The sequence below is a fragment of the Mustela lutreola genome, chromosome 12 (assembly GCF_030435805.1).
Source record: "Mustela lutreola isolate mMusLut2 chromosome 12, mMusLut2.pri, whole genome shotgun sequence".
NCBI classification, from domain to species: Eukaryota; Metazoa; Chordata; class Mammalia; order Carnivora; family Mustelidae; genus Mustela; species Mustela lutreola.
The window spans coordinates 92,208,274-92,234,484 of NC_081301.1; the positions used below are offsets into that span (position 1 = coordinate 92,208,274).

Sequence of the window (26,211 nt, forward strand, 5' to 3'; positions counted from 1 at the left end):
TGTGGCGCAGACACTGGACAGGTGAACTAAAAATACAAAGAAATGGGAAAATACTGTTTGACACTACGATTTCACACTGGATTTCCTCCTAGAAGGGGAACGGTAAGAGAAAATACCCTGACCATGGAGATCATAAGACCTTGGGGAGAGGATGGCTGGTGTAGTGGAGGGAGGGAGAGTAATATTCCATTTATTCCCAGATAGGAATTAAAATGGCAGGGAGAGTCTAAATGATTCTCAGTATAACCCTACCCCCCGAACCTCCATTTCCCTACCAAGGCTATTTAATTCATGAAATGATTTGAGTGAGTGGCTTGTCTCTTTTTAAAACCAGTGAAGAGGGGTGCCTGGGTGGCTTAGTGGGTTAAGCCTCTGCCTTCAGCTCAGGTCATGATCCCAGGGTCCTGGGATGGAGGCCCGCATCAGGCTCTCTGCTTCTCAGGGAGCCTGCTTACCCTTCTCTCTGCCTGCCTCTGTCTATTTGTGCTCTGTCTGTCATATAAATAAATAAAATCTTTAAAAATAAAAATAAAAAAGTAATAAAACAGTGAAGAGATTGTGGCTGCATACCTCTTTCATTTAGAACAGATCCTCAATCTCCTACTAGGATGTTGGAGTACAAATGCAAAGAAAAACATAAAAGAGTAAGTCCTAGAAACACCTAGAAATCACAGGGAGGCCTGTATACCCTCACGAGCCATAGAAATAGGGTGCAGAGGGAGTAACCAGATGTCCAGAGGGCAGGAGTCCCAGCTGGAGTCTTCGACAGAAACTTTGGGCATATCATGATAACATGATAACAATGATTATGGCACTCTTAGAAAACATGTCAAATGCTTTCTATTAAAAGGGTAATTAAAGTTTTTTAAAGGTCACTAACTGTCCCATTCTATCAAATATGACGATTTCCTTGAAAAAGAAGAAATATACATAACTGGCCATCTCACATGCTTTTTAATGGAGATTTATCCAAATTTTGCCTCCCTGGGATGAAACTTTTTTTTTTTTAAATGAACAGCTCTTTTTGTGAAGAGGTTTCTCATAAATTATATCCTCTGCAATCACATTTCCAAATAGCCCATTGCCAGTTTTGGTTTAGAAAAAAAAAAAAAAAATAGGAGTCAGCAATTAGCACTGGGCCCTTGAAGAAAGAATGTTCATAATAACAAAAGACTCCAGATAACCCTTCCATAGAGTAGTGACATGTAAACGTGTGTGTTTGCTTCTCTGGGAATGAATGGCACAGTTGGCCATGTGCTTACATCGGCTGGCATATACTTGGCACATTGTATTTGATTCTTGGCCATAAGATTGCAGCGAGCCCCTGCTAATGACGGCCGAAGAAAACATTTCAGAATGTCTTTATTTTACAGGAAAACCACTGCGATTGAGAAGAAAAACTTCTTACTCAGAAATGGGTGATCTGAATTTGAGTTGAAAATCTGCTACTCCTTAACTCTGTATCCAAGTTTCTACTGGAGCTCCAAGAGCATCGGTATCATCTGTGAAGGGTAAGAGAGCCCACCCTTCGTCTATCACCTGGTGGTTGTGAGCATTAAGGGAGAAAAGTCGGCGGAAAGATGTTTGCAAATTGACGTAGACATAGAAGTTTTTCTAAACTGATGTTTGAGATGATATTGTAACTAATTGTTCAGTATTTTTACTATAGTTTCAGGTTTCTCTTAGTAGTAGGATTCAAGCATGCATATACTTAGAATATGAGTCTTAGCGACTTATTGCCGGGGCAGTTGACTCTTGAACAACTTGGGTTTGTACGCTGGGATCCACCGATGCACAGATTTGTTTCATATCTAAATGCCCTACTATTCGTGGATTTTCTCTTCCTTACAATTTTATTAGTAACATTTTATTTTCTCTAGCTTACTTTATTGCTAGAATTCAGTATACAATACATATAACACCCAAAATGCATGTCCATCCACTGTTTATGTTATCGTTAGGAATTCTGGACAATAACAGGCTATTAGTCATTTTGGGGGGAGTCAGAATTTACACGTGGACTTTTGGCTGGAGGTAAGGGGCGGGTGTCAGTGCCTCTGACCTCCACCGTGTTTGTGTCGGCTGTATGTGAAGAATAATATGGTCTTTGCCTCCAGCTTCTTCTCCCAATATCCCCACTGTCGGCGAACTGATAATGAATGGAATGAGAGTAATGGGCAGGTTGTGCATTGTGTGGTCAGTGCTGCTGGTTGCCTCCCCAAGAGCCGTCTATCCCTTCTCCCTTTCCTGTTAACGGAGTCCAGATTTTTAGTCATAATCCGTATACAAATCCCCATTTTAGCCCCCATTTCAAGGACAAATATTGAGTTTTCAAAGCCACTTACAGTAACCCTCTTCCCTTTGTCAGTGGCTGATTAAGAACTGGACCCAATGCTCAGTTAAGGTTTGTTGAATGCATGATAATGGACACTTACGGAGCACTCACTCTATGCCAGACACTTTTCCCAATTCTTTACATATATATTGATGCTAATCCTTACACCAACCCTATGAGGTAGGTTGTAGGACTCTCTAAGTTTTGCTGCTGATGAAATTCAGAGCTAGAAAGGCAAAAACTACTTGTTCAAGGAAGTGTGTAAGTAGAACTAGAATACTACCCCAGGTGGTGTATCTTGTTGCCCACACTCATTGTCAGTGTGCAACACTAAGGTGGAAATCTTCTGAAGGCTTTTGGAAAGGGTCCCCTCACTAATAAAAAACAGTCAAGCAGGATATGCCCTGTTCCTTCTGCCAGATGTCTGGTGATTGCATGTGATGCTCGGGAGAATGGCAGCCATCTTGTGACAATGAGGAGCACTAAGCCAATACACTGAATATAGTCCAGTGAAAAGAAAGAAAAATCCTGAGTCTTTGACATTATGTTGAAACACTGACTTTGCAAACTGTGAAACTTGCCTACTGCAACACTTACTAGATGCAATACTCTGTTTTCATCTTTGTGTAAACAATTTTGAATTGGAGTCATCTAATATTACGCTAAATACATCCCAGCTGAGCTAACACGGACATGCTGTTAAGTATGGTATGTCCAACCTAACTGATTGGCTTCCTTCTGAAGTAGCAATTTATTTTCACTAGATATATGTCAAGGATGCTAAAAGGGGATTACAGTTGGGCAGAGTAGTTTAGAGAAAATGATCCAAGATGCCTTCTACTTCTAGATTGCTGATTTCAGCGAAATTATGGTTTTCTCTATCAAGTAAGATCATTAAGATGGAAGGTAATAAAATACAATTGAACAGTCTTCTGGAGAAAAAAATAATATTTGGAAGATAATGGAAGAAACGATAAATTAGCAGAAAGGTAGGCAGATCCTGTGGCTCAGTCAAGGAACTGAAACCAGAAATAACTTGAAGATCTAGGATAAACCAAACTTAATTTGGGGACTTGCTTCCTCAGTTTCAACCTTAAACATCAATTAAACAAAAATTCTTAGCCTCTACCTCAACTACCTCATACTTCTCTTTTCCCTTTACCTCCAGCTTCTAGAAGATCACACAGGCTCCTTCCTAATTTCTCTCGTAACCACTGTTTCTATTTACTTCGTTTCTATTCCACAACTGAATGGGAACTCCTCAAGCTGAGGCGACTCACTTCTGCATTTGCAAATCCGAGAGCGTATTTCAGTCCTTGACCCATCCAGTCTCTTCATGGTGTTTGGCCTCAACTTTTAGCTCTTGCTCTATATTTCGTCATCTCTCTCTGAGTAACTGCACTGCCTCCCACTTACACATGCCCAGTTCTATTTCACCATCTCAGAACATTCTCCCAACCTCCAGACCCCTGTTTATAGCTCTTTCCAGAATGGCTTCTGTACACTCTGGAAAAAAAAAAAAACAACAGTCCTCCTGGCTCCTCCATCTCTCTCTCTGCCTCTCCTTCCCTTACATGCTTGTCTGTTCAAACCCCCAAACATGTGTTTCATTTGTCCCCGATCTGTTTGCATTTCCAATTGCAGATCTTCCTCTAGGCCTCCCTAGGCTCCCAAGTGGCCCACCCTCAGATCCCATGCTGACCACCAGAAGAGTAAGTCTGAACAGGAGTCAGCATAGGAAGTCCGAGCTTTCTTACTTTGATGACCCCTCATTGGTTTGAATGGCAATTACCTTCAGAATAGCACCCATTTTTCTTTGGGTGTTGCTCCAACTGGCCCCATCTTACCTGCCGGCTCCGGCTATCCCCTTCACGCACCCCGTGGTTTTCCTTTGTGAAATTGCCCACTCTTCCACCTCTGTGCTTTGGCTGCATGCTGGTTCTTTGATTGAATTGTTCCCATCTACCATTGCATGGCCTGGCAAACTCATCACATCTCAAGGCACAGCTCCGATTGTGTCTTTTCTGTTTATCTTGCCCACCACCAGGCAGACTTTCAACTCCCCATCTGTTTCTAGAAACGTGCCTCCATTCAAACATGCATTGGAAAAGCAGGAGCTGCCTGGATAATGCAATGTGTCACCACCCCCAGCTTCGTAGAAGTGCCCAAGGCCTGAGGTTCTAACCACAGCTGAGCTAATGTGTCCCTTTCTGGACATCTTTTGGTTTGAGACCAGAGAGAACTGGCAACGAATTTCTCTGACATTCAGTCTGGGGAGAAAATTATTATCTCACACAAAACAAACTCAGGCTTAACCTAAAACTATGTAAAGAGCGACTGTTTAAAGATATTTTTTATAAGAAGAAATTGTAACCCAATAGTTTGAACCTAAACCATTTTTTCTATGTGTGTAAAAATCTCAGCAATCTGAAGACTAAAATTAAAATGCCACTCAGGTGTTTGTTTTGAAAAATTCAAGAAAGGAAGCAAAACTAGAACTCAAGACTTGAAAGGCTGAGTCCTTAAGGACTAATGGTAATCTGGGATTATTATTGTTAAATTAAAATTAAACACAAATATTAAATTTGTTTTGATAAAGAAGATAAATAAGAATGACTCAGTAATATTGATCTGGATATAAAAATCACAAAAGACAACACAAAATAGAAAACAAAGGTATTCACATAATTAGACATTCTAATTAAACATTTTTGAAGTCCTGGCTTATGCAATAAGGTACAAAAGATAAATGGAGTACAAATGATAACATTATTATCGTGATTTTGAGATGTTATTATTTATGTGAAAAACTCAGAAGACTCATTTGAAAAGAATAAAGTTAATAAACTTATATGTGAAAAGAACATGCCTATTATGTATACAAATTCAGAAGTTTTTCCTATGTATCTGCAATAACTGATTAGAAATTTAATAAGGAAATAAACTATAATTTTATTAGAAAAGAAAAGATAGTTCTTAACTAAAGAGAATGTTTCCAAAGTAAAAGTTACCAAATCATTAATAAGAGTAACTAAAACATACATATAATACCTAAGAAAAAAAAATCTACCTTAAAAAAAGATACTGTTCCCAGAAAACTGGAAAATTTATTGAGGAGCATAAAGACTGTAATAAATGGAGAAACATAGCAACAGGAAGACAATATTAAAGAAATGTCAATGCCTTATCAAATAGTCCTTAAACTTGATGAAATCCAAAACAGTATCAGTATATTTTTCTTGAAACTTAATGACGATCTATCGTTCCATAAAATCAAAACAAAACAACAAACAAAAAAATTGAGAGGTAAATGAGAGGACCCATCCATGTCAAAATGTGTTACAAATCTACAATAATCAAAATAATATTCCACTGATGTTATTTTATGACCCCAATTCTTTTTCTCTCTTTCTTTGCCTACTATAATCCTGACCCATTCAAAAGCAGCCCTTTCTGTGAAATTTCCTTGGACCACCCAGTCTGGAGGTCTTTCCCCATAATAATGCCCTTCTCTTTGGTCATTGATCCATACTCTTGTCTACATAACAAAATTTGTACATGCCTTTTTTTCTCATAGTTTAATTTCCTGTTTTTATTGTCTTTGTCTTAATAGTTTCATACCTCCAGGATACAAACAGTTGTTTTCAGTATCCTCATTGACAGAGGGCAGTGTGAGATATAATAACATCATGATACCAAGGCTTCAGAGTTAACTCTGAGGACCACCGGGAGCAGTAGTACCTGGGAGCTTAGAAACGCAGCATTTCTGGCTTCATCCCAGATATACAGAATCAGAAGCTGCATTTTCACATGATTCTCAGGTGATTTGTGTGCACATTAAGTTGTGAGAAGCACTGCCCTAAAGAATTTCATGGAATAAAAATATTTCATAGCACTCCCAAAGCAATCAGACATAGTCAGATATCTTCCTGTGTTGCAAACGAATAAAATTATTCAAATCTTGTTTCCTTGATAGGCAAAATTTTAGTGACACCAAAAGAGCACTAAAGAACCGTGGATTCAGGGCATGGTATAGGTTGAAGGATAAAAAGGCTGAAGGGGTATGTTCATGGGGAATGCAAAGGCAGTAGTTTATAATTTGGAAATGATCTGATACCTGGTTACTTCTGTAGGGCTTGCTAATTTCTCCTTCTAACGCTGGTCTCCCCACTAAGACATTAGTCTTTACTGTTGTTCTACATTGGGTTGCCTTAATCTCCCCTCCCACTCACTGTCTTCTAACGAAAGCAGTCCCCATCATGAGTCTGCCCTTTCCTATCAGCCTAAGCCACAGTCCCCAGAGCATCCATTAGAATGTAAATCCCTTAGCAGCACAGAGTAGGGCTGTAGCATCAAGTAGTAGACATTCAACCTAGTAGGCATTCAATAACTGAGTAGTCAACAGATGAATCTTCTTTATTATAGCAGGTCCCTAAAGGGAATGATATCTACATGGGTTTGCAATCAATCCCTTATCCCCTTAGAACAGTGCTTATTTTACCCCATAAATTCCTTTTAAGTCTGTTTTCATTGTATCACTACCATTGCTACCTCATGGCTGGACTGTCATAGGAAAATCTGAAATACTCTCCTTTCTCTGGTTCCCTAATCTAGCTTCAAGGAACTTTTTACAGTCTGCTCTTATCCAAAGCATCACACCCAAACCCTTTACCTCGACACTGAATTTATTTTAGAGCCCGAACCTTGGCTTCCTTTCTAGCTTCATTTCATGACTTCCCAAAGGCGACCTTCCTTTCTAGCCAAGACAATCTACACATGATTCTTTACTATGCTTTCTCTGCTAGGATCCATGTCCCCAAAGTAGAAGTGTTTTTCCCTACCATGTTTGCTGATCGAAACCTACCCATTCCTTAAGACTTGGCTCCTCTACTTTCTCAATGGAACATGGTAGCCAAGCACTCTAACCTGGCAGGATTCATCACTGATTCACTCAAGGAATATTTGCAGTGATTTCTTCTCTGAATTCTCCTGTCACTTATTATGTCTAGAGCCCATCACTTACTATGTATGATCTCTTGAACATATATCCTTCGGCATATGTGTTTTACATACAGGTCAACAAAGAGGTCAAGACAGGGTAGCCTAATATTAAAGCATCTCTCTACCACATAGTAATGATGTAACATTAGGCAGCTTTCTTCCCCTCTTTGGATCCCAGTGTCTTCATCTATTAAAAAAAAAAGTACCTAATTACAAGATTATTGTAATTAAGATAAATCACATACTTTTCAAAGCTCTTAGCAGGTATCTGGAACATAAAGAGTACTCAACAGTATTGGTATTCCATCCCCAGAATACTTACAGTTGGTGCTACTTTATATCCTTATGTATTTCAGTACAGCAAAATATTTATTTATCCATTGGTGAATTGATAAAGATTAGTGTTGACTATCAACAGTGACTTTCCACTGAAAGTTTTTAAGAAAAAAATGTCCTACTCCTTTTGGATCAAAGAGTAGGCATTCCTCCTAAAAGAAGGGTATTTGGGGGAGGATATGAAAGAGATAATGTGATTAGAGTCCTATCTTAGAGTATTTACTCTATCTTTGATAACATATCTTGTAAGGGAGTCTGGTTTTCTCATTAAAACTATGATGAGTAACAGAATATGTTGTAAAGAAACTTCACTGTTGGAGCCTTGGACAAGGGCTAAACCTCTGTAAGCCTGTCTCCCCACTTAACAGTCAGATTAGAGCGATGACCCCCACCGTCCCTTGGATTGCTCTGAGAGTATGGTTACTTTGCTGTGGAATATCGAGATTGCATTATCTCCTCCATCTTTCATCTATGTGTCAGCCTTAAGAAATAGCTGTTGAATGATTGATTGATTGATTTCAGATTATAGAAGAAAAATTCTAGCAATTGTTAAGGTATTAGGTTGTCCCTCAGATCTTCATACTCACTCTGAAAAAGTATGATGGCCTTACATTATTTAACAGTAAATGGTAACAATGCTTCATCTTACTCTACTTTGGAAAAAAGATTATTATATACCTGTTGGACTTCTTCAAAATTAACTAATAGCTTATTGGCCAAAGTAAAGATGGCCCGTAGGTTTTCTGTTTTCTGCGTGATTGTACTAAATACTACACATGCCCTTTGAGTCTGAATTAGAATTATGTGTAAGTATGGCAGAGTTTAAGTAGGATGCTATCACTTTTTATTCAGTAATACAAAAAATATTTGCTATTGGGTCTCATGCATGCCCTGACTTGATAGGTGATGTTGTGTTTAAAACTCACACATGCATATTTCCAGCAAATCAGCATCCATGCTCTGGGTGACATGGGATGGGAGGGCATGTCTGTTCTTGCTTCTGACATAGATTTGTTGATATGTTGGGGAGCAGAGTGACACATTGATATTTATTTCCCATCAGCCTTATTTTAGGGTTCTCTTTATGAGTCTGTGGAAGGCCAGCTTCAGGCCATACTGTTGCTTTCTGTGGCTACCCTTTCAGTGGCCCATGGGAGCAGAACCACAGACAGTCTCCAGCTTGAGTCCCCAGGCTTCAGTAAGGAAGTGTTGAATGGGTAGCATGTGTTAGGTGGGCCTTCTGTGAGTCTACAGCCCTGAGTTCAGTCGCACTGGACTTAGGAACTGGACATCCCATTTATGCAGGAACCTTGGTCACTATCTTTGCAACAAAGGCCGGATCTTCCTTCCCCATCTCGTCTGTCTCTCCATAGAAGAAAAGTTCAGGTACGACTTTCCATGGAAGCTCATGAGGGATATGCTGTACTTACAGAAGACTTCCTGAGCTGGCATTCCCTCCCATCAGACCCTCTGGTGGCTCCCTCATTGTTGCACAAGGTGACAGTGTCCATATAACATGGAAACACAGTGGGAACCTGTGCCACAAAGCCAAGGGAGGGGCTGGTGGCCTGACCTGAGATTGCCCTCTCCCAAGATTGAGGCTTTCAGCCCACTGCTTTGAACTGGGTAAACGGGGCTCAGCATGTTGGTCATTCAACAGTGGCCAGCCTCCTGGGACAACAAGGAAACCTCAGAGCAGCAGGCTGGCTGGTGTTTCTGGGGAACAAGGTTGCGACATCAGCTAGATTTTCAGTGGTAGCAAGGGCGCCGAACTGCCGTCAGAAGCATCTCCCAAATATCCTTCATCTTTGCAGAGGTAGGAGTTTGCCTTTGATGGGTGCACTGTCCCATGTGAGAGTCAAGCCTGAGACCACCGAAATGGGTTCTGTATCAAGGAACGTGAGGATATGCCTGTCCTTGAGCTGTAGGACTCAGATATCCTGAGCCTTCTGAAGGTTTTCCTTTAAGTTCCTTCGGGAATAAAGGACCACACCATATGAACCCTTCTGGGCAGCGTGGAAAGGCTTCAGTTTTATTCTTACTAACTTGACTTGTGTGCCGCTCCCAGCAGGTGTGCGTGAGACTTGAGCACTGACTGAGGTAAGGGACAAGCCAAATCAAGGTGACTTAGACCCTGTACCCTAAGCCTCATGATAGAAACTTGTTGCTTATACAGGCTAGAAGTGCCCCCACATTCATGAGACCCTTGCCTACCAGTGTGTATCTTAGAACCAACCAGCATCATTTCTGAATAGACATAAGCACTGTCTTTGTGCCTAGAGGATCCTGGATCAGAATGCAGGAAGCAGGGGAGCCGGCCTCCCATGATTTCCCCCTGCAATTTGTGGTCAGGTTACGATTTTACCTGGGGAAACAGCGACCTGGCCATCTGCCCTCTCCTTCCGTACCAGGCCCTGGGCATGGGGGCTGGTGATGAGAGAAGCAAGGGTGGGAACTGGGGGTGACTCAGCCCCGTCATAGATGTTGGCCCATCCCGGGTCAGCCTTTTCTCTCCCTCGTCACCGCCTTCCTGCTGCCAGAGTTAGCCTGCCGGATCAGTAGGATACAAAGCGACGTGTGACCCTTTCTTGAGCTGGATGCTGTTGTCTGGCCAGATAAACTAACCGGCTAGGAAATCCAGCTGGGCTGGTTGTACTTTGCCCACGTCTGCTACAGCATATGGTACACTCTCTTGAAGTGGCTGGCACAGCTCTTTGATTTTACCGTTCGTCTGATGCCCGTACCCAGATATACGCAGACTGTCATGGGTTGATGCAAACCAGACTCAGCTTGGTCACAGGCATGGATCTCACGAGAAGAGCTCTTTAACACTGCATTTGAGCTCCACAGTTCCCAGGATGACAGAGCTGGATAGAAACACGAGAGGGCATATCCCTCACAAGGCCTGCTCATGTTCCTCGAAGAAGTTGAGGCAGAAAGATTGAGTGACCCCCCCCCCCACACACACACACACAAACACACACAAGGTCTCACCCGGCCAGTTGGTCCAAGGACTAGAACCCTCGGCCCCTGACTTCCAACCAATGTTCTTCCCAGCCCAGGCCGTCATCCCACGGCCAGTTGAATCAGTTGTTGCTTCATCTTCTAAATCCAGCCCCTAGAACCTTTCCTGGAACTGGACCTCTGGGCCTGAAATGGTTTAATGCACACTTTTGGGAAAGGAGAGAGCCACAAAATCTCTAAGTGGTTTTGATCAAGTTTGCCAATATTTACATCGTAGGGTAATCTGCATAAACCTCATAAATAATGTAAAATTCCTCCAAAGCGAGTTAACCGTGAGCTACAGCGGTCTTTGGAAAAATCCGTGTTATGCAATCATCCCGACCAAGTGAACAGCTCGATGGAGCGGCAAAGGTAACCACTGATTGCAGTGACTGCTAGTGACCGTTTTAAGTGTGACTATTTTTAAAATACTGTATGCCTCATTAAGCTGTGCTCTGAAAATGAGAAATTTGCTTTAACTGCATTGTTTTGAATTGCTGAGAGAAGGATCTATCCACCACAAGGTGCCCCGCTGCTGAACTCAGCCAAAAAGCTGTTAATAACCCCAGCAGATGTTTCAGCTTTTAGGCCAATAGACTCCCTCCCTCCCGGCCCTCCCCTTTCTAGAATCTGATGCCAAGAGGACTGAACTCCACTTTCTGCGGCTGCTGCCATGGCCGCCACCACCAGGGCCGAGGAACTGAGTCTTTGAACAACCAGTGGCCACCCGGCCTCGGCCATTTAAGGTCAGAACATGATTGCTTTGACTGTCCGAAGTTTAAATCTTCAGGGGAAAAAAAACGGTGGGTGCCCAGAATTGCTGTTTCTGTTTGGGTGTCTGCCTTCTTTGGCGGCCATTTTGTCCCGCTTGTTGTGGTTTCGCCCTGCTCCTCAAAGTCCATTTCTCAGCCTCATGGGGGAGGGCTGGGCTTGCTGGGTGGAGGTCATTCCTATGCTTGTGTCCCCATTGGTCACCAGGAGATGCTGGCTTAGCAGCTTTACAGAGGGTTCCCCTGTGTGATGTACAGTTGGGGGTGGTTGTCTGCCCGAGACCACAGGCCCCGAATGCCCTGACCTTAGCAGGTCTGCAGTATTAGAAGTGCGTATCCTAAACACAGTGACATCCCTGGTAGGTCGGTACGTTACGAGAGCATCGTGGGCTCCTATAGTCCCACATGGGGATTTGTCAACATCTCTGGGATACACCTTATACCTTAACCTGAATTTAAATCTACATTCCAGGGCTTTCCAAATGAGAAGAATTTTTTTTTTAAGATTTTATTTATTTATTTGACACAGAGAGAGAGATCACAAGCAGGCAGAGAGACAAGCAGAGAGAGAGGGGGAAGCAGGCTCCCCGCGGAGCAGAGAGCTGGACACAGGGCTGGATCCCAGGACCCCGAGAGCATGACCTGAGCCGAAGGCAGAGGCCCAGCCCACTGAGTCACCCAGGCGCCCTGAGAAGAAATGTTTTTAAAAAGGTGATCCTCCCGCTTCCCTCACACTCCAGCCCTTCCCCCTTCCAGTACTCAGTTATTTTGCAGAGAGCGCTTTAAGGCACCCCGGTGACAGCAGGGTGACCAAGAAAACACAGGTGCACCACATTTATGGAATATCACGTTGGCTAGGAACACATCCGAGCTGCACATCTATACATCCTCTCGTGCAGAGAATTGCCGTTTCAATGGGGGGAAAAATTGAAAATCAGAATTAAGTTCATAAATACTTCGCTTCCTTATTTTGATGCAGCACAAAGGCAGAATAGCCTAGACTCAGTGGACCTCTCTTGTCAGCTTCAACATTTGCCAGCCATAGTCATTCAACTCCAAGATCTCAGCTCTATGCCACAGTAGCTATAAAAAGTAAGTACCTTTTCCCTGGTGCCAGAGCCGCCATATTGTTTACAGACGCTCAACACTGTGTGTTTCTCTTTATCAGAAAAAGCTCCCGAGTGTGATGAAAGTCTTTTCTTTCTTTCTTTCTTTCTTTCTTTCTCTCTTTCTTTCTTTCTTTCTTTTTTTTAAACTGGAGAAGGTAATAGATTCCATCCTAACTTTAGGTCCACATCCTTTTCAGTACACATGCAGAGGCACTCATTAATGTGAATGGAATTTGCATGTATGTATCTAAGGGGAAATACAGTTGCCCACACCTGTGTGTTCTTTATTTTCTTATCAGACGGAACACACACAACATGGTACACTTGGGAGTTCAGTGGCATCGACACCTTCTAATTCTGAAATTTAAGTAACTCGGATTAAAAATTATCCCAGTCATTCTGAAATGGGGTGTTCCCACCAGCAAATGGGATGGACGTTTCTGCTTAGATGACTGTGATTCCAAAAAGCCAGTACCAGATGATAAGTTTTTAGTAAAATAAACAACCAATGTCATAATAACAAAATAGGCTAAAAAAAAAAAATACCCCAGGAACTCCCTACGGAATCAGTAGAGACTACATCCTCATTATTAAAAAAATTCTGTATTAAGTTACCTATATGCATCTCCAGAGGAGTGAGAACACAAGATGAGGGAAAGAGAATTGAAAATAATTATTGTTTCGTTGAGATTCCAGACCTGCTGGCGGTGAATATTGGAACTAGGCATTAATAAACTATGTGGAGGCATCTGGGACCCATGGAAATCCAGACCAGGCACTTCATTAGGTCCTGAACTTTATCTGGAATCTTCTACTACAGGTGATGAGTTCCAAGCTATTCTGCTCTTGATTATTTCCAGCCCAAGTGAAATGGACAATAAAGAAAAGATACTTCTATACTATTTCCATGATGGATGTTCACGACGAAAATAACTCCACCATCTGATGTATTTCACAGTTTTAAGTTAAAACAGACCTAGTATAATATGCTTGTACATCTGGCTCAGGTGCTTCGTTTGCCATATGTTTGTGAAATAATCCAAGGAGATGTTACAATTGTACCGCTCCTCTTGGGACCCGAAGAAAATGTGCCCGCGAAGAGTTACCTAATTATTCATTCCTGCCAACAACATCCTCGCCTCATAATAAGGGGGTGCTTACAATGAGACAATAGTGCTTTCAATCTTGAGAGATGTCAGTGCCACTTATTGTTTCAAAAACAGAAAGTCTTTTGCATTTTTTAAAATAAGAAAAAGATCTGTGGCCTTTAAAGCAAATAACGTACTCTGCAGGTGGTGTAGTTGGTATTCTCACTGAGGGGGGCAAAAGCTGGGCTACTGATCAAGGCCAGTGCTCCCTGGAACTCAACAGATGAAAGTTCCCCCATAGCGATGCGGAGATGAGTGACCCCAAAATCCAGAGGAGCTAGGAAGTGGCCGCTCTGGTAACTCTACACAGGAGTGGAGAACTTTACAGTTGGCAAATTGCTAACCACATTTAATTCTCATAACTACCTTGCACAGCAGACAAAAAAGGCACACCTTGTTTAACCTTCCCAGTTGTGCTGATATTTCACAACCCTAACTAGCCAGAAATGTGAGCCTCTTTTTTAGATGTAAAAGAGTTTTTTAGTCTTGACCCATAAGCACCGGTTGCCACAAGGAGTTCTCACATGGAGTCATTGAACATCTGCTTTTCCCTTGCTCATGAACTTGCATCTTTTAGTCCCGTGACTCACTTATACCCCCCTCTCTCTGTCTCTCGATTCTCTTTTGACCCAAGAGGCATAATTTGACTTTTCGTTCAGGGGCTCAGGAAAAAAAAAAGAACAACAAGGAAATTAACTTAATGATCAAAATATAGGCCTACCACGAAAATACAGATTGTAATGCGGCTCCGGCCAGGCTGAAGGTCAGGCGGATAAATCATGCTCTTGGCCTAGCTTTACCCACCACTAAATCAATGTAAAGGAAATGGGACAAAGATGAAGATATCAGCCAATAAATCTCTGTGTGTGTTAATTGTGCATTTCCAGAAGTGCCGAATGCCAGGAGAGCTGTGTCTCCATTAGGGTACGGCTGACATGACCCTAAAGTGCCAGATTAGTGTAGGGGTTGGTTTTCCCTGGAATTCCAATCTCAGGGTCAAACAGGACACAGAGGATGAGAGAAGAAGGGTAGGAGATTCACCCCAGGTTACCCAGGTTGGATAAATGGGTACCAATGTCCATTTGCCTCCAACATGCTTGTTCAAAACAACTAGGAGCTACAACGCATCCCTTAGTTCTGCTTTGCTGGTTAACCTTAATGGTTTTGGATTACTCAATATACAATATTTTCTGGATGTATATTCCCCATAAGAGGGAGAGTGAGTTATTATAAAGAAGTAATTGAATATTGGTCTCTTGTTAGGGTAAGAGATTCCCCAGGCAAAATTTTTTCACTCATTGCAATTATACACTTTCTGGAAATGTCTGCATATCCTCCATTGTCTTAATGTTTACTGAGTGCCTACCAGTAGGCCACGTGCTGCGGATACAAAGTGGAGAAAGCGAGGTCCTACTCTCAGGGTGTTTAGGCAAGTGGAGACGCAGACTTGCCAACAAGTAAATACAATGAGATTTACAAAATTGGTTGATCCACAAAGTTGACTGACACGTTAGGAGAACACATTGCAGTCTGTTCTGGAAAACGTCCCAGAGGAAGGAAAAATATGAATAGGTGTTTCCAGGCAGACAAAAGATATCAAATCGTGCACTAGGAGTCCTGAGATGCTAACGATCAATTTTAAGCAAGGCCGTAACGGAATCACATGTTTGTATTTGAACTCTAGGCCTCCAGTGAAGGGGACGAGGGGTGGAAATGAAAATTCCTGGCGAGAAATGTCAGGGATTATATGGCAGTACTTGAGGGAGTTAGTGGACCTAAATCAAGTCGAAAGGTGGCCCCCTTAGACGTGAGATGTGAATGAGAGAATAAATAGGGTTTGTTGCTTGGAACGTGAAAATGTGGTCCAAGGCTCCAAGAACGTTGGCTTGGGAAACTGGGCCAAGGGTCTAACGTTCACTAATACAAAGAGTATAGGAGGGAGAGCCAGTTTTGCGTAGTAAAGAGGCAGAGATGAGCACGCTCGATTCTGGACATACTGAGTTTGTAGTGCCTGTGGGATACCCAGGTGGATCGATTTAGAAAACAGTGGGACACAGGGGCTCCGGATAGAGATTCAGATGTTAAACCTCACTGGAAACAAGATCCCCCAAAGGTGAACAAAATGGGAGAGAAAACACTGACATCTAAGGAGAGGGGAGAGAAATAGAACCCAGTCCAGGCACAGACAAGGAGTGACCAGTGCAGACGTCAACCAGAAGAGAGAGGGAAATGTCGTGAAAGGCAAAGCCAGAACTGCAAGATGAGAGAAGAGTCAGCAGGACAAGTCGCATGAGATGAGAATGAAAAATGCTTCTTCTGGGGCGCCTGGGTGGCTCAGTGGGTTGAGCCTCTGCCTTCGGCTCAGGTCATGGTCCCAGGGTCCTGGGATCGAGCCCCGCATCGGGCTCTCTGCTCAGCGGGGAGCCTGCTCCTCTTTTCTCTGCCTGCCTCTCTGCCTACTAGTGATTTCTCTCTCTGTCAAATAAATAAATAAAATCTTTTTTAAAAAAAAATCTTCTTCCATTGGGTGAGGAAGTGAAGCTGGGCTGTCTCAGGGCAGCGACAGGCCTAGAGCCGGGTTGGAAAGGATCAAAGCGCCCATGAGTGACGTGGAGTGAGAGTGAGTAAATCTCGCTTGCCTTTTGCAAAGGAATCGCTATCAAAGAAAAAGACATGAAGGTGCTAAAAAAAAAACATTGGTTATTTAAATTGGTTTTTTTTTTTTTTTTTTTAAGGTGAGGGATGAGCCTATTGGTCTGCTGAGCGGAACAGCCAACAGAACATCAAAGGTAAGAAAAGGATGTTATTGATAAAGCACATTTTCAAAGGAGGCAAGGTGGACTGATGTCCATTGTCCAGTGGGCAGATGCTGTGCCCTCTGATGGGAAAAGCATCTGTTGCTAGAGGTGAGGACAGGGAAGGAACGGGTACTGATGCAGATGGGCCCGTGGGCGAATGGGTGGGAAAATGAAAGGAGCCATTTTGATGGCTGCGGGTCCCGAACTTAGAAATGAGGTCATCCCGAGAGAAAAGACTGAAGGCTGTGAAGAGTGAGGAAGGTTTCGGAACAGCAGCTGAGGGAACCCGGAGAAGCCAGGGTAATACGACTGTGGAGTAGCAGCGAAAGCTCAACTGAGATTAGTTTCCCTCCAGATTTATGGTCTCCATTCTCTGTGGCCGTGATGTTTCTGTTTCCTCTGGCAGAGCCGTGCTCAAGGGATGTTTGCGGCTAAGGAGGCTCCGCGGGGCACTGCTTGAAGGACATGAAGTCCATCCATCTCTCCAGGTACTTTAGATTATATCTCAAGATCAAGGTAAACCATCCAAACCAAATACTTGAACCATATCGTTTTGGCTTCTTGTACTTCTACTCACTCTCGGTGACTTACGTTTCGGCATGGAGCCTCGGCCTGTGTCGAGGGGACCCCGCAGGAAACACCCATTAGCCTGTTGGCATTGTTAGCATCATGGAGGATGTGGAGGAAGCCACTCACCTCTGAACCACGCATGTTCCACTCGTGAGGGCACAGAGAGCCCTTTCCCTTAGAAATAGGCGTTCCTTTGGTTTTTCAGTAGCAACCCCAGTGTGTTCGTTGGGGGTAGGGTGCATGGTCTTGAAACCACAATGCTTGGGTTCCAATCCAGCATCTGGCACCTCATAGCTGGCTGACCTGGAGGCTCTTAACTTCTCTGGGACTCAGTTTTCTCATCTGCAAAATAACCAAAGTCATCCTGCCTACTTCGGAAGGCTGAAGTAAGAATTAAATGGCACGGTCAATGTCCAAGTGCTTGGTCCTGTCATCCGGCAAATTGTAAGTCCACTGTACGCATTTGCTGTTACTGTTCTTGTGACAAATATGATCTCACCAGTGCCCCTTGTGGGTCTTGTGTTTATTCTCTTGCCTTTATCCTCATTGTGGCATGCGGTAGGTAGCATGTTTTAAGTCATTTCTGGTCACCAATTAATACTGTTGTTTTCCTTTTGTTCTTTTTTTTAAATTTATTTCTTTTCAATGTAACAGAATTCATTGTTTATGCACCACACCCAGTGCTCCATGCAACACGTGCCCTCCCTAATACCCACCACCAGGCTCCCCCAACCTCCCACCCCCCTACCCGTTCAAAACCCTCAGGTTGCTTTTCAGAGTCCACAGTCTCCCATGGTTCATCTCCCCCTCCAATTTCCCTCAACTCCCTTCTCTTCTCCATCTCCCCTTGTCCTCTGTGTCCTTTTGTTCTTTTCCTGTGCCTCGCTTAGTTGTTATCTGCTGTGCACCTAGCGTCGTTCTAGAATGAGGCAGAATTTTTAAAAAAGTAAACTAAAAAAGGCCTTATACCAATCAACAGCGACAAAGACGCATCTGCCTATCTTTGTTCTTGCTTTGGGAAGAGTTTCAAAGATGGTCAAAAGGACCTGGAACTTTCTTAGCCCACACTTGTATCTAGAAATGCAAGTTTCCTTGAAGTCTGTTTCTGATCTTTCCTATTTCTGATACGTACTTTTCTTACCATCATTCTCGACTGGCTCCTACAGGGACTTAATCCTAACTCAAGCGCTCACAAGCTTCTCGTGGCGAATGAACCGCGCGCTAATTTTATGGCAGAGACGGATGGGTTGTTGTCGTTGGAGAAGCAGCTACAGGGTCATGGTGGCATGAGGGCTGGATCTGGCCATCAGAGGGCCTGGCTTTGGCTGCAGGCTCTGTCACTAGGAACTCTTTGTCACCGAAGCCCCCTGGCTTCGGTTCTTCTGTGGGCCGAGTAGGGTTAACATGAGTGATGTCAATGTGGTTGCGCGGAATGAAGATGATGCTCTGCAGAAATTAGCTAATCCGCCTCTAGTGCGGAGAGGTGGCTTTCAAGTTGCCATTCAAACTTGCACTTGAAAAATTGGACCAAACAATCGAGGCTTCTCTCAAACACATTTAAAGCGCCCTGAACACAGGTGTGTTACCCAGCTTCATGACTCGAAATATACATACCAGTCGTTGAAGAGTATTTAGTCAAAAGTCAAAACAAAAAAGCTCTCGTTTCCTTTTAAGAATATTCAAGAAACATCATCTCAGTATTTGAATATCAACTTGGCCTGTAATGTCATCAGAGAAACATGAAAAATATCCCAGATTGTGTTCTTTGCTTTCAACTAAATGAATGATCTGTAGACCCCTGGATACACAAATACATCTGCGTTACCTCCTGGCAGGTAATAGCTTTCTGTTTGTGTTTTGTTTCTCTTTCCCGTTGCTGCTGCTGGTTTTTTTGCTGCATAGACCAGTAAAGCACATGCAGATAAAAGGCAGCTGTTTGGGGGTTTGTTTCAAATCAAGGGATGTGGGTGTGGGATGGTTTATCCCACCTGTTGCTATCAAAGGGTAGCCAAAGATCAGGGTCATTTCTTTAAGGAAATCAGAGGACTGACTTCTCTGGCCTCCCTCCCCCATTCAGGCCCGAGGTGGGGAACCAAAGGGCGTGTGCTGGCGGGCCACTCCCACCACCGCAGAACATCGCTGAGAAATCAGTGTAGGATAGCACAAAAAGAGCCCAACTACAATGGTCGGTCTTCAAAGGGGCTCATTTATTATATTGCTCAGTGCCCCACAGAGTTGCTCCAAGCTCATAACTGCCACTGATTTCAAAGAGAGCTCTGAACTTGCATACGCTTCACAAGGCACGGCGCGGGATGAGAAATAGGCTGAGTGGCTTGAAGCCATGTTCAGACATTTTTTAATGTTCGTAAATGTCTTTGGCACCATCACTTTCACATAGAAACCCACTTACCTCCTGCCGCAAAGTGTGAAATAAAGCCATTTTCAAGCCTGGGTAGGGGATGGTCTGGAAATTGGGCTAAATCTTAAAACTGCATGAAGACTGAAAATAGGATTCACAGGCTGGGGCTCAGCGCTCACTAAATCCCTTCTAAAGTCAGGTCACTGCAACCCCCTGCTCTGCTAGATACCATCAGTGCTTCCTTGAAAGAGTTAAGACAGTAAATGCAGTCGCCTTAGTAGCTTCCAGACTGAAGGTCCCCAGCTCCAAGGCATCCCCAGATAAGGGCTCTAAAGGAAGGAAACACTGTTTCAGCTGGGGTTTGATGGGCATTCAAACTGCCACAGCCCTAGGGGACCTCAAGTCAGGGACTGGCATTTCCTACCACCCTCCTGTCTCAAGAGATGCTGTGGGTCCCTGCTTGATCCAGGAAGCTTGTGGGAGTCTGACTGAAATCCATCCAAGGCTTTCTTATTGAGCACCTCCAAAAAGATCAGACATCTTCCCTAGTTCTGTTTCCGGGGCTCTCCAGCCAACAACACAAGGAGAAAGAATTTCCTTGGGGACTCAGAAGTGATTTCTGTATTCTAGGGAGCGTTTGGGCAGCTAATTCCAGAGCCCTTCGGAAGGCTTTATGAGTGCCTTTCTTTTAGAAGGATGCAGGAGAAAGTGGTGCCCTCTCCATATTCACTGTTCCATAAACATTCACTAAATCTTGGGCAATGCGTTATAGTGGGTAGCATCTTTAGCTGGAAGCAGAAAGGGAAAAAAAGAAAAAAAAGAATGAAATAAGGAGGTGTTAGGTGTGGTTTTCAGAAATCCAGAAGTGCCTTCCACAAGTTTGAAAGCATACAGCCTCATCTCTCAAGTTCTTTCGGAGAACACTGCTAAGCATTTATCTACAACAAATCCTCACAATTTCTTTATTCCCTTAACCAATGCTTGCTGAGCACGTGCTATGTTCCGAAGTCATTGAACTTGCTGGGATTCAGTAGCGGACAAAGCAGACAAAAGTCCCTGCCCTCAGTGAGATTGTGTCTTAGTGGCGAAGACACATGATAACACATGGTAACAAAATAAGACCGAAATCACTCAGGTATCTGAGATGTGTTAAGTGCCGGGGGGAAACACAGCAGGAGAGAGCAAGGGTCCAGCAGGGTAGGACAGGGGTGCAATCTGAGGTGGGGTGGCCTTGGGAGGTGTCCTTCAAGTAAGAGTTTTTAGGGAGCCTTACTTCTAAATGCTCGCCTTTTTATCCCGTTAGTTCGAATATTAGTAGAAAGGAACTCTGAATTACCTGTGACGTCTTTTTAAAACTTAAGAAGTAAAGGCATCTTGCCCAAAATGAAGAGAAGGCAAAGCCGCTCTGCTCTTAGCTGCCTCCGTTGGCCTGAGCTGTGATTTGGAGCACCTTCCATGGAAACAGGCCTACTGCCTGGAATCCTGTTCTGCATACAGCAAGTGCTCAGTAAATGCTGTTCCATGGCCTGGGCTCCGCTCTAAAAGTAATGTTTTGGGGGGTTTTTGTTGTTGTTGTTGTTGTTGTTTTGACAAAAAGAATGTCTCCATATTTTCCTCTCTCTGTCAGGGGCCTATGATTATATTGCTTAGATAACAGTCATAGGGACAGATGAGACATCACAAGTAATTTCTGGAAATTAATCAAGTTGTGTTTATTCACAGTAGCCTCCCTAAATTTCCCCATCGTCAATAAAGGACCTTTGACTAATCTGTCTTCACTCACTGCCATCATTAAATTTGGAAGCAAAATGCCAATGGTCTGCCTCCCTTCTTTCTGGGACGCCTCCTTATCTCCAAGATTAGACAACCACCCCATCCCTCAAACACAACATATTTCTTTTTTTTTTTTAATTTTTAATTTTTTTATAAACATGTATTTTTATCCCCAGGGGTACAGGTCTGTGAATCGCCAGGTTTACACACTTCACAGCACTCACCAAAGCACATACCCTCCCCAATGTCCATAACCCCACCCCCCTTCTCCCAACCCCCCTCCCCCCAGCAACCCTCAGTTTGTTTTGTGAGATTAAGAGTCACTTATGGTTTGTCTCCCTCCCAATCCCATCTTGTTTCATTGATTCTTCTCCTACCCACTTAAGCCCCCATAAACACAACATATTTCTCTAGTTTCTCCCTTCCTTCCTCCTTCCTTTGAGCTCGCCTTTTCTTTCCTCAGCATTCGTGTTGTGCCAAGCATGTTGAACTCCCTCAGGCTCCATCCTAACCACACTAGAAAAGTTAATTCTTCATATAGGTGTTGTTAGAAGCACTGAAAAGAACAGTACAGAATGGAAAGGCATGAGGGTCAGTAATATTTTTCACTGGAGAGCATTTCCCAGTGGAGTATGTGTCTACTGCTGCTGTTCCGTGTTACTCACTTGTACCTAGCAGTTTATGAGTCCTCTGACTTGTGTATCTCCTCTAGTCCTCTAAATTTTGGCTTCTCAAAGTGTGGCCCATGACCAGCAGCGTCAACGTCTCCTGGAAGTTGCTAGAAATGCAGAATCCCAGGCTCCACCCCAAACCTACTGAACCAGACTACAATTTAACGAGATCCTCGGGTGCTTGGTCACTTGAGGAGCATTCCTCTTGGTAGTCCTGAGAGCACGTCAGAATTTCTCTTGCCTCACTGACAGTTAAGAAGTAAACAAAACCCGGGTTCAAAGATATTCCTTCGGCTCATAGGTAACAAGATAAGACTTGGAGTCAAAGACCAATATTCTTTCCCCACAACTATGTCCCTTCTTTGGATGCTCTTGGAAGAAACTGTCGCATACCCCTTTTTGGATCTGGTATCGCCTAGCCCAGTATTTTATAAGGAGCATCTGAACAGTAATTATAGCCTGATATTGTCCCCTGGTGGTAAGTCGGCAGATGTTAATCTTGTACTTGATTATATATTCCTTATGTAGGCTGGTCTTGCTGCCTCTTGTCTAAAAGGTCTAAGGTTAATGACAGGAAAGAAATGTCAGATTTAGAAATTTCTCCAATTTTCTCCCAGTTCCTTACCACAGAAGATCATGCTCTCTGGTTACCTTAATTCTTGAAGTTTCTATTGCAATTTTGTTTTCCTGAAGTGGGTTCTTAAGTGTTTCATCTGGTCATCTTGGAGGAAAAGGGAACAGCAAGTAACACATAGCAAGCCCTGCCTTGCACCCCATGCTCTGGGCTTGGTCTGTCTGTCATGGTTCCCAGAGAGACCTGTTGTGGAAGCTGACAGGCAAAAGAAACATGCCTGGCAGTGCTGGGAACTGACTGTCCTACCATGCTGGCCTCTTCCTAAAAGAAAGTCTCACCTGAATCCTCAGGGAAGTTGACCCAAGTCAGGAGAGGGGATTATCATGACCTTCTGTCTTTTGTCATCATTGATGATGGGACACGTTAGACCCCCCGTCTTTTCTAAAAGAGAAAAGCGACTACCAAACTCCCTCTGGTTTTAAGGGTGAAGTCACAGACGAAATCAAAACAAAGAGGAACCAACTAGAAGCCACGAGTGCAGAACCTCCCCGAAAGGGACCAAAAAATCAGCACAGTGTCTGTTGCTGGGAACACCCATTTCTACACCATACACCTCAGCTAAAACCCAGACAGACGAAGCCAGGCCCTCTAAACGGGTCAGCTTTAAACTCTTCATGCTCAACAGAGAGGCAGAGAAATGTCACCTTACTCTTTAAAAAAGGGAAAGGACAAGTAGATTTCGCACTGAGAAAGGCAGGCGGCTCCCAGAATCTCTCTCATCCATGTTCTCAACCCCGGCTCTGTCAGCTCAGTCTCAGCCGAGACCCTGGACTGAAATGTCCTCCCGTGTGACTCGAGGAGTCTGTAGATAGTTTGTGTGGCAGTCGCTCCACTAGTCTTAAGGATTTAAATAGAGTTATAGCTACTCAGATTTTAATATATGCTACAACTGTTTTGCTGGCTTGGCATTTAAGGATGCAAACTTTCCAATCTCTTCTAGAAGCATGACACCATAAAAGGGACTACCGTAATTAGGAATAAAGCTGTGCAGTCCTCATTAACCAGAAAAGCACTTTCTAAACCCAGGGAGGCTCTACTTTTATTCCAGGAGAAGTCAAGAAAATGGTGCCTCCAGAACCCAGTAAAGATTTTGGGTCAAATTGTCCTCGCTGGAATTGACTGGGGTTGATGTAAAATGCCTTTAAAAGGCGGAGAACAGCCAGCAATCTCGCAGAGGTGATCCGAGCAGAGAAAAGGCTGGCGAGTCGTGTTAAGTAAGCTAATCTTGCTCCAAGTTGCGTTGTTATTTAAGTCTTGATTGGCCAAGTTCATTCTGTTTTAATGCGTTGCGATAGGTCCTGCCCTTATTAACCAAGTACATTACGGTGACTGGTTGTAGGTCTTCTGGTCCCATGGCAACAACACGTGACCAGAAGAATGCTTTCTGAATTAAGCCCGGAGTGATAAGTCCCGAGTGACTCAAAATAGCTAAAGAGTGTATATAAAACCAGGCACAAGCTAGTCTCAAAGATAATTGCAGGCTTTACTTTAGTTCTTTAATCTCCACATCCTTTTCTGTCCTGCCAGAACTGTCTACACAGGGGCCTCCCTACGGCCTTAGCCACAGTAAGAACCAAGCGTTTTGTAAGCCAGTGCCTTCTTATACCTGTCTAAGGGGATTTGGTCACTCAAATCACAAATGAGCCATGTTAGAAGGGGTTCCACTGTAAGGCAGTCCCACACGTAGGAGGAAGACCAGAACATTCTGAAGGAATTTGATTTATTTATGTTTTCTGCATAGATACTTGTGATGTGTCTGCTTCCTGGAAAAGCTACATTGATAGATTGTGGATAGCAGAATAGCTAGCTCTTAGTCTCTCTTTGAGCTGACGTGCTTATCACCCATGTTTTAAAACCTAATTAAGCTATGGTCCATTTATAACAAAAGGACACGGGACAGGATGGTCCAGGCTCCGATCTCTGCTTTGTCACTAACCAGCTCTGTGGCTCTAGGCAAATTAGCTCTCCACTGGGACTCTGTTGCTCTGTTTTATAATCCTAACAGCTCTATTTATTAAACACTGTCCCCAAACTCAGGATTCTGCCAAGCACTTCAACTAGATTATCTCATTTAAACTTCACAGACCCGCCGTACGTAAATTCTTTTATTACCTCCATTCTGCAGATGGGGAAGCTGAGGCATAGAATGGGCATAGACCTGCTTTGCCTGTCAAAGAGCCAGGAATTCATCAAATTTCCCTAGACTGGGGGCGCCTGGGTGGCTCAGTCTTTAAGCCTCTGCCTTTGGCTTAGGTCATCATCCCAGAGTCCTAGGATTAAGTTAGGCTCCCTACTCAGCAGGAAGCCTGCTTTTCCTTCTCCCACTCCCCTTGCTTGTATTCCGTCTCTCACTGTCAAATAAATAAATAAAACCATAGGTGGGGGGAAAGTTTCCTTCGCCCAGGCTCTAGATCCCTGGGCTGCGTGTTTCTCTGATACCCTCAGCCGCCCAGCCCAAGGAGGTGTTCTCGCTCTCGAATCCTTCCTTATACTTAGAGATGATTGATAGTGTTAACTCACGTGGCTCATCTTGGCCGCTGTGTGTTTCCTTTATTAAGTTTTAAAAATTATTTTGGTTTTTAAAAACTTGTTTCCTCGACTGAGTCAAATGTCTGAATGAGCCTGCGGGAAGACCACTTCCTTGAGGACGACGAGTGAGATTTTCTGCCCTTTTCAGATTCCTCCCTTTATAAATGGAAATAATCATGCCTGGCTTAAGGATTATTTTCAGGCTCCAAGCAAAATGGCTATAAGGTGAAAAGCACTGTACGGATAGAATGTGTTACTAGTGTTTTAAAATATCCGCCCTTTCAGGGAAGACTTTCTTACGCACTGTATTCTCCATGGCATGGAACGCGGTGCCCTCCAAGCTGTGAGACCTTGAGGTGGTTGTGGTGATCATTACTTTGATTGTGGTCTTCAATTACAGAGAAGAATTCTTAAATGCATTCTTATTTACCTTCGCACCATAAATTGATGTAGCAGGAGGAACAGTGTAATGGAGATGCTGAAGCAGAAGAAGAGAACTAACATTGGCTGAGGACCTAAATTTGTCCCAGGCGTTACTTCACTGAATTCCCACCATCTGTCGTTGAGAAAGTTAAGCGAAAACCAAGTACAGAGATGTTAGGCAGCTTCCACAGAACACACAGCTTTTCGCTAAGAGTTAGGATTCAAACAGCGACCAGGGTTTTGCCGCGCCATACTGAAGATGAATTCACTTTAAGATTTTTGAGCCTAAGGGCGCCTGGGTGGCTCAGTGGGTTAAGCCGCTGCCTTCGGCTCAAGTCATGATCTCAGGGTCCTGGGATCGAGTCCCGCATCGGGCTCTCTGCTCAGCAGGGAGCCTGCTTCCTTCTCTCTCTCTCTCTGCCTGCCTCTCAGTGTACTTGTAATTTCTCTCTGTCAAATAAATAAATTAATTAATTTAAAAAAAAAGATTTTTGAGCCTAAAAATGTACATATTTTTCACATATCATTATATCAAAATGTCCAACTCAGTCGTCAACATTTTCTTAGTAACTACGATGATCAACCGTTAAAGCAAAAACCGAAGAATCCTAAAGGTATACATGGAAAATGACCTTGAAATCAGCAAGTTCAAGAACTAGTCCATGACTTTTCCAGCTTCTCCTGGAACACCTCCGGATGTGTGGACGGCCCTGTCTCCAGTGGCCAACAGTTTCATCTTTGAACACTTAGAG

General features: G+C 43.5%; 1 long non-coding RNA gene across 1 annotated transcript in view; it reads left to right on the forward strand.

The window, feature by feature from the left end:
- The first annotated feature begins 1,389 nt into the window (after positions 1–1,389).
- The window catches only part of LOC131812888 (uncharacterized), a 35,602-nt gene continuing 10,780 nt past the window's right edge, over positions 1,390–26,211 (forward strand). The window contains exons 1-6 of the long non-coding RNA XR_009346534.1: positions 1,390–1,511; positions 11,303–11,421; positions 11,975–12,156; positions 12,425–12,537; positions 16,438–16,491; positions 16,907–16,988. This is a non-coding gene — a long non-coding RNA (uncharacterized LOC131812888). The remainder of the gene's footprint in view (positions 1,512–11,302; positions 11,422–11,974; positions 12,157–12,424; positions 12,538–16,437; positions 16,492–16,906; positions 16,989–26,211) is intronic.